Source organism: Lactuca serriola, chromosome 8 (assembly GCF_051521515.1).
Source record: "Lactuca serriola cultivar US96UC23 chromosome 8, Lser_US96UC23_V15, whole genome shotgun sequence".
Taxonomy (NCBI): Eukaryota; Viridiplantae; Streptophyta; class Magnoliopsida; order Asterales; family Asteraceae; genus Lactuca; species Lactuca serriola.
Window position 1 is genome coordinate 19669134 of NC_136415.1, and position 8810 is coordinate 19677943.

Consider the following 8810-nt stretch of genomic DNA (forward strand, 5'->3'; position numbering starts at 1 on the left):
TGATTCAGGCTATGCTAGCTGAACAAAGGGAAGAAATGAGACGGATGCTCCACGAAAATAGGGACGAACCTACCATACATGTTGAACCGACGGAGCCAGTTCCCGAGCCATCTGAGGAAGGGAACTATAGCCGCCAAGTGAGTCAAGTAGGGACTCAAGGTGAGAAAAAGGATGGCCCAGAAGGGAGAAACCACAAGGATGGGCGAATGTACAAAAATTTCTTGGGTGCGAAACCACCAAGTCTCTCAGGAAGCCCAAAGCCTGTTGAGATTATGGACTGGATCTCCGAGATGGAGATGGTGTTTGAGAGCTGCGACTGCAGCGAGAAGCAGAAGACTGTCTTCGCTGTGAGACAATTGAAAACTGGAGTCTTGAGCTGGTGGAAGCTATTGGCAGATACAATGCCACGGGGAGAAGCTCTGAAAATGTCATGGGATGAGTTCTTGGAACAACTGAAGGCGCAGTACTCTTCAGAGATAGACCTGATTGATCTGAACAATGAGTTCCAAAATTTGAAGAAGGGGAGAATGAGCATCGATGACTATGCTGCTGCATTTACGGAAAAGATGAAGTTGTTTCCATACCTAGTGCCAACCGAACTTTCCAAAATTGAGAAATTCGCAAACGGACTGCCGGCTGACTTTGGCCCAACAGTCAAGATGGCAACCACTCTGAAATCAGCTGTTCGAGCAGCTAAGAACGTGGAGACCCAACAAAAGGAAAGAGGTATGGAGAGGGCTGAGGTTGGTGAGAAACGGAAGTTCAATGGATCCTCGAAGTCCAACAAGAAGAGTAGATTCTCGAAGTCTGGTTCGAGGGGAGGAGGATCAGAAGCGAAGTGGTGTGACAAGTGCAAGAAGAAGCACTCTGGGAAGTGTGACGGAGGGGTCACTTGTTACAAGTGCGGAAAGCCTGGGCACTACGCCAATGAATGCACCCTCAACGAGAAAGCCTGTTATGGGTGCAATGAAGAAGGGCACATTTTGAAGGACTGCCCGAAGAAGAAGGAGACAGGAAGACCCAACATACCACCGAAGCCGAAGGCGAGAGCCTTCCAGATGACGCTCGAGGCTGCAAAGGAGGCAGCAGACGTCGCTTCAGGTACCTTTCTTGTAAATGGTTTGCCTGCAAATATACTATTTGATTCCGGAGCCAACTACTCCTTTGTATCACATAAATTTGGTGGGAAATTAGCATTGCCTGTAGAAAAACTAGATAATGCCCTGATTGTAGAAGTTGCCAGTGGCAAATTCGTACCTGTTAGTAATCGTATTAGGAACATCGTCATTGACCTAAACGGAAACGAATTCCACGAAGAGCTATTACCCATAGAGTTAAACGGTTTCGACATTGTTTTGGGTATGGATTGGCTTAGCGCTAACGATGCTGAGATTCAATGCCGAAAGAAGATAGTAAAGGTGAACCCACCCGGAAAGGAATCATTTATGGTGTACGGGGACAAACGCAGAGTGAATTCTGGAATCATCTCCCTGATGAAAGCCAGGAAATGTTTGTCCAAAGGGTGCGCATCGTACTTGGCATTCGTAATCGATGCCAAGAAGGAGAAGAAAGAGGTGCAGAATATACCGGTTGTGTGTGATTATCCGGAAGTCTTTCCCGAAGACCTTCCCGGATTACCACCTGATAGACAAGTGGAGTTTCGTATAGACTTGTTACCAGGAACAACACCGATAGCAAAGGCACCTTACCGATTAGCACCGACGGAGATGAAGGAGCTCATGACGCAACTTCAGGAGCTGTTGGACAACGGTTTTATTCGACCTAGTTCATCACCCTGGGGAGCTTCGGTGTTATTCGTAAAGAAGAAGGACGGAAGCATGAGGATGTGTATAGACTACCGAGAGCTGAATAAGGCAACGGTGAAGAACAACTATCCATTGCTAAGGATTGATGACCTATTCGATCAGCTGCAAGGTTCGAGCTACTTCTCAAAGATCGATCTTAGGTCAGGATATCATCAGCTGAAGGTGAGAGAGCAGGATATTGAAAAGACTGCATTCAGAACAAGATATGGACACTACGAGTTCTTGGTTATGTCATTTGGACTAACCAATGCTCCTGCAGCATTCATGGATTTGATGAATAGGGTTTGTAAACCATTCCTCGATAAATCTGTGATAGTGTTCATCGACGACATTCTCATCTACTCGAAAAGCCAAGAGGAGCATGGCAAGCATCTACGGGAAGTATTAGAAGTGTTGAAGAAGGAGAAGCTTTTTGCAAAGTTCTCCAAATGCGACTTTTGGATACGGGAAGTCCAATTCTTGAGTCATGTTGTTAACCAGGAGGGAATAATGGTTGACCCCGCAAAGATCGAGGCTGTAATGAAGTGGGAACGTCCAAAGAGTCCCACGGAGATTCGAAGCTTTCTAGGATTAGCCGGATATTATCGACGATTTATCCAAGGCTTTTCTTCGATAGCTGCTCCATTAACAGCTTTGACTCATAAAGGAGCTACGTATACGTGGAGTGAGAAACACGATGAGGCATTCGAGAAGCTAAAGAAGAAGTTATGTGAAGCACCGATACTTTCTCTACCCGATGGAGTCGAAGATTTCGCGGTTTATAGTGATGCTTCTGGAGTCGGGTTGGGTTGTGTTTTGACCCAAAGAGAAAAGGTGATAGCATAAGCATCTCGACAATTGAAAGAACACGAAAAGAACTACCCCACTCATGATCTGGAGTTGGCAGCGGTAGTTTTTGCCTTAAAGATATGGAGGCATTACCTCTACGGCACAAAGTGCAAGCTCTTCACTGATCATAAGAGTCTCCAGTATCTCTTTAATCAGAAGGAGTTGAACATGAGGCAACGACGCTGGCTAGAACTTCTCAAGGACTACGACTGTGAGATACTTTACCACCCAGGTAAAGCAAATATTGTTGCTGATGCTCTCAGTCGGAAAGTCAATCTGGAAAGGAAAAGGCCAAGAGCGTTAAGAATTGAAGTCGTTTCAACGATTGTCGAAAGTATCAGGAAAGCTCAAGAAGAAGCTTTAGAGAAAAATGACCGAAAGGAAGAACGTTTGGGAAGAACGTTAGTGTTCGGTACAAACAGTCGAGGACTGAAGGTATTCCAAGATCGAATTTGGGTACCTAAGATGGGAGGAATAAGAGATCTTCTGATGGAAGAAGCACACAAGACCATGTACTCGATTCATCCCGGTAGCACTAAAATGTATAGGGACCTAAAACCCTACTACTGGTGGCCGACGATGAAGCTCGATGTTGCAAAGTATGTGGCTGAGTGCGTAACATGTGCGAGGGTTAAGGCACAACATCAGAAACCGTATGGGAGTTTAGAACCTTTACCTGTACCCATGGGTAAATGGGAAGACATCACCATGGATTTTGTGACTAAACTGCCCAGGACGAAGAACGGTCACGACATGATTTGGGTAGTCGTGGATCGTTTCACCAAGAGTGCACACTTCATACCAGCCAACGAGAAGTGGTCTATGGATAAGCTCGCAAATGCTTACGTGAAGGAAATTGTAAGACTTCACGGTGTTCCTCTTACGATTGTATCAGATCGTGATAGTCGTTTCACGTCAAGGTTTTGGAGGAGTCTACAAGAGGAGTTGGGTACAAAGTTATGTTTGAGTACTGCTTACCATCCGCAAACTGATGGTCAGAGCAAAAGAACGATTCAGACGCTGGAAGATATGCTGAGAGCATGTACCCTCAAATTCCAAGGGAATTGGGACGAGCACTTACCTCTGGTAGAATTCTCCTACAACAATAGTTTTCACTCAAGCATCAAGATGGCACCTTACCAAGCCCTGTACGGACAAAAGTGTCGTACGCCGTCTTGTTGGCTTGAAGCCGGAGAGAAGCAGTTTATGGGCCCCGAGATAGTCCATGAGACTGCCGAGAAGTTGAAGGTGATTAGGGAAAGAATGTTAGCAGCTCAGGATCGTCAGAAGAGCTATGCTGACAAGAAAAGACGACCGATAACCTTCGAGGTTGGGGATTCCGTTCTGCTTAAAGTCTCACCATGGAAGGGACTTATACGATTTGGGAAACGAGGAAAGTTGAGTCCAAGGTTTATTGGACCGTTCAAAGTTCTTCAGAAGATTGGGAACCAAGCTTACAAGCTGGAATTGCCCGAAGAACTCAATGGTATTCATAACACTTTCCATGTGTGTTATTTGAGGAAATTCACGGGAGATGTTCCCGACATAATTCCAATCTCAGAGTTAAGGATGGATGAGAATAAAAGGCTGATCGAAGAGCCTGAGGCAATTGTTGACCGTAAGACTAAGAAGTTACGACGCAAGATGGTCGACTTGGTGCTAGTCCGATGGAAACATTCGAATGGGCCGAATCTCACTTGGGAAACAGAGGATGACATGATGAGTCGCTATCCACATCTGTTTGCTGATGCATGATTCCGGGACGGAATCATCCTAAGGGGGAGAGAATTGTAACGCCCGGGTTTCAGGGCTAAGCATTTTTGTCATTGTAATAGTCTAGGTCAACTCTTGTAACTCTTTTTGAAGTAATAAAGATGATATATTTGAGTATTATGTGAATTATGTGTGTTTATGTGTATATTATTTAATTATAAGTGTATAATTAATAAATAATAAAAATAAGCGTCAAAATTAAAGTATGAGATAATCCCGATATCTCTGCATAAAGTTGTAGAATATGTCTCAAGGTTTCCGTACATATAAAGAATGCCGAAATCCTAGTTATAACGAAGAAGTTATGACCCGTCGAAGTTTTACGGTAAAACCGACACGGCACCGGGAAGCGTAAATAGTGAATTTACGATAGAGCGAGATTTAGCCTTAGCGATCTAAACGAAAGTCGTAGAATGTGTTAAAATAAGAACATCGATAAAAAGAACGCCCAAATCTGACTTCGTATGAAGAAGTTATGATTTTTCGAAGTTTCGGAATAGCAGTGTACAGCCCGAAATTCGAATATTAGATCGAGCGGTTTTTAGCCGACACGACCTGAACGAGAATCGAAGATCTCGTTAAGGGTAGCGTAACGAGAAAAAGATGGGTGAAAACGGATGTCGGATGAAGAAGTTATGAGGATTTAACGGACCAATCGTGTCCCGGCCCGTTAATAATATAAAATTTAAAATCGAGCCAAAATTAGCCGACGGAGTCTAAACGAAAGTTGTAGAGTACGTTCCCACCTTCGCGTGGATATAAAGAACGTCGAAAACGGAGTTCGTATGAGAAAGTTACGAATTTTTGAAGTTGTAACTCGAAATTGCGAAATCTGATGCTAGAACGATGACGTGGCAAGATCCTGACCGTCGCTTGCTGAACACGGTCCTCGCTTCGGATTGCGACACGCCACCCCTCGCTTACGCCCCGCGTCCGAGGCCTGTACGCCCAGCGTATCTTCGCTCCTATCCTTCCGAGTCCGAGTGCGAGCCAGCTGGTGCGAGCTGGCAACCTTATCCGAGCTACGCCCAGCGTAGCGCTGCTGGACGCCCCGCGTAGACCGAGGCTTCGCGCCTATAAAAGGGGTCCGAAGGCAGCACCATTTTTCACACATTTTCACTTCTCTCTCTAAACTACTTTCTCTCTCTAACCCTTTTGGAGTCCCCTAAGCCCTAGTTAAACCCTTAGCACCCTAGGGAAGCCCCGAGGCTCCCGGAGTCCCGAGAAAAAGGAGTTTTTCGGTTTCGAAACGCTGCTCCAATTAAGTCCCGGTTTTCGATAAAATTCGCTGTAAGTATGCTACGCTTACGCAATTTTTAATATAGCTTTCAAATAATTATAGGAATATCATTAGGTCCTTAAAATAATTATTTGGGCTATAATTATGAGTTATATCGAGTATTATTAACGCTTAGTAATACTCGGACTAATTAATTTGTCGCGGTTATCGTTAAACTAAACCCTAGTGGTATCGGTACTAGGTTTTATCGAAGGAATATCGTTTTGAGAGTATCGAAGCGCTGTCCGAGTGCTGAGTCACCACCTACTCAGGTGAGTGCATAGTTACTTTCAACTTACACATAGATATGAAGTATTTTATATAAATTACGTGCTATGTGTGCATATTATCTGAATACTTGCTATCTATGCTAGATGAACGTTGTTATACATGTTTTCAATGATTTAAACTGTATATGTATTTTATATCTACGAAAATGTTGGGGTAAAACATGGGTAGATGCAATAGGTGATGTGTGATAAAATGATGAGAGGCCTCGATGTTGATGTTGTTGTTGTTTCTGTCATCTAGCGGAGTATGGATGACGACCACGGACTCTTCTAGACAGTCCAGTGGAACGCTAGCAGGCTCGCAACCTGTAGGTGTTTGTGAACGACGTGTTCACCGGTGTACTCCATCCCCCACATGGTTGCCTTTAGGACATTTATTGCTGAGGAATCCCCTTAGCAGTAGTGTCCGTCCCGATGATGATCCTTAGGCTAGGTCCCTTATGATAGGTGTTTAGGGACGTAAAGTGAGGATAACGGGAACGGGTAATCGGGTTATTGTTGATTGATGAAATTAATAAACTTATTTATTGTGGGTTGAAAACCCTATGTGCTCACCAGGCTCCCAAGCCTGACCCACTCAGTTTTATGTATTACAGGTAGTGGCGCATGAGCATAGATGTGATGTTTTGGACGAGGGATTACGGATATAGGCCTGTAGATATGAAATAATGTAATAAGGCTTATATTGTACTGTTTATGCTTTTGATCTGTACGAACATGACATCCCAAATCTTTTAATGAAATACATTTCTATGGAAATGCTTTTGATAAATCCTTATCATATTTTGTTTTGGGACAAATTCCGCAACACTTTCATTTAAAATGTAACTCTGATTTTTAAACAAAGCATAAACAAACCGGTCTTTTCTGGCCGTGATTTTGGGGATGTCACAGTTGGTATCAGAGCATTAGTTTAAGCGAACTAGGAATTTGTAGGATTTCTAGACTTAAACTTAGAATGCTAAGCGATGATTGTGAGGTGTGAGCACTAGCTTATTTTAGGAATTGTGCCTAAAATGCTTTTATGTGCTAAATGCTTTGTGCATAATATGCTGTTAATTGTTCGGATCTATGGTCTGTTGCCGACCGGATCTGGAAACCTTATGTGTTTAGGATTCTAAACGTACGACTACGATATTAGAACTAGCATGTAAACGTTTCGGAGTGATAAGGACGATTTAAAACGTCTATCCTAAATAAAGATCTAAAGTCACCTTATTCGGTGTATAGATCAAGATGGCAAGGACCCGTAGCGGAAACGTGAACGCAAATGGAGGTAGGAACCAACCCACAGTGGTTCAGCAAATACCTGTTGTTGAAGAAGTTGCACCTGAGCCAGTCACCATGGCTGGAGTTCAAGCCATGATTCAGGCTATGCTAGCTGAACAAAGGGAAGAAATGAGACGGATGCTCCACGAAAATAGGGACGAACCTACCATACATGTTGAACCGACGGAGCCAGTTCCCGAGCCATCTGAGGAAGGGAACTATAGCCGCCAAGTGAGTCAAGTAGGGACTCAAGGTGAGAAAAAGGATGGCCCAGAAGGGAGAAACCACAAGGATGGGCGAATGTACAAAAATTTCTTGGGTGCGAAACCACCAAGTCTCTCAGGAAGCCCAAAGCCTGTTGAGATTATGGACTGGATCTCCGAGATGGAGATGGTGTTTGAGAGCTGCGACTGCAGCGAGAAGCAGAAGACTGTCTTCGCTGTGAGACAATTGAAAACTGGAGTCTTGAGCTGGTGGAAGCTATTGGCAGATACAATGCCACGGGGAGAAGCTCTGAAAATGTCATGGGATGAGTTCTTGGAACAACTGAAGGCGCAGTACTCTTCAGAGATAGACCTGATTGATCTGAACAATGAGTTCCAAAATTTGAAGAAGGGGAGAATGAGCATCGATGACTATGCTGCTGCATTTACGGAAAAGATGAAGTTGTTTCCATACCTAGTGCCAACCGAACTTTCCAAAATTGAGAAATTCGCAAACGGACTGCCGGCTGACTTTGGCCCAACAGTCAAGATGGCAACCACTCTGAAATCAGCTGTTCGAGCAGCTAAGAACGTGGAGACCCAACAAAAGGAAAGAGGTATGGAGAGGGCTGAGGTTGGTGAGAAACGGAAGTTCAATGGATCCTCGAAGTCCAACAAGAAGAGTAGATTCTCGAAGTCTGGTTCGAGGGGAGGAGGATCAGAAGCGAAGTGGTGTGACAAGTGCAAGAAGAAGCACTCTGGGAAGTGTGACGGAGGGGTCACTTGTTACAAGTGCGGAAAGCCTGGGCACTACGCCAATGAATGCACCCTCAACGAGAAAGCCTGTTATGGGTGCAATGAAGAAGGGCACATTTTGAAGGACTGCCCGAAGAAGAAGGAGACAGGAAGACCCAACATACCACCGAAGCCGAAGGCGAGAGCCTTCCAGATGACGCTCGAGGCTGCAAAGGAGGCAGCAGACGTCGCTTCAGGTACCTTTCTTGTAAATGGTTTGCCTGCAAATATACTATTTGATTCCGGAGCCAACTACTCCTTTGTATCACATAAATTTGGTGGGAAATTAGCATTGCCTGTAGAAAAACTAGATAATGCCCTGATTGTAGAAGTTGCCAGTGGCAAATTCGTACCTGTTAGTAATCGTATTAGGAACATCGTCATTGACCTAAACGGAAACGAATTCCACGAAGAGCTATTACCCATAGAGTTAAACGGTTTCGACATTGTTTTGGGTATGGATTGGCTTAGCGCTAACGATGCTGAGATTCAATGCCGAAAGAAGATAGTAAAGGTGAACCCACCCGGAAAGGAATCATTTATGGTG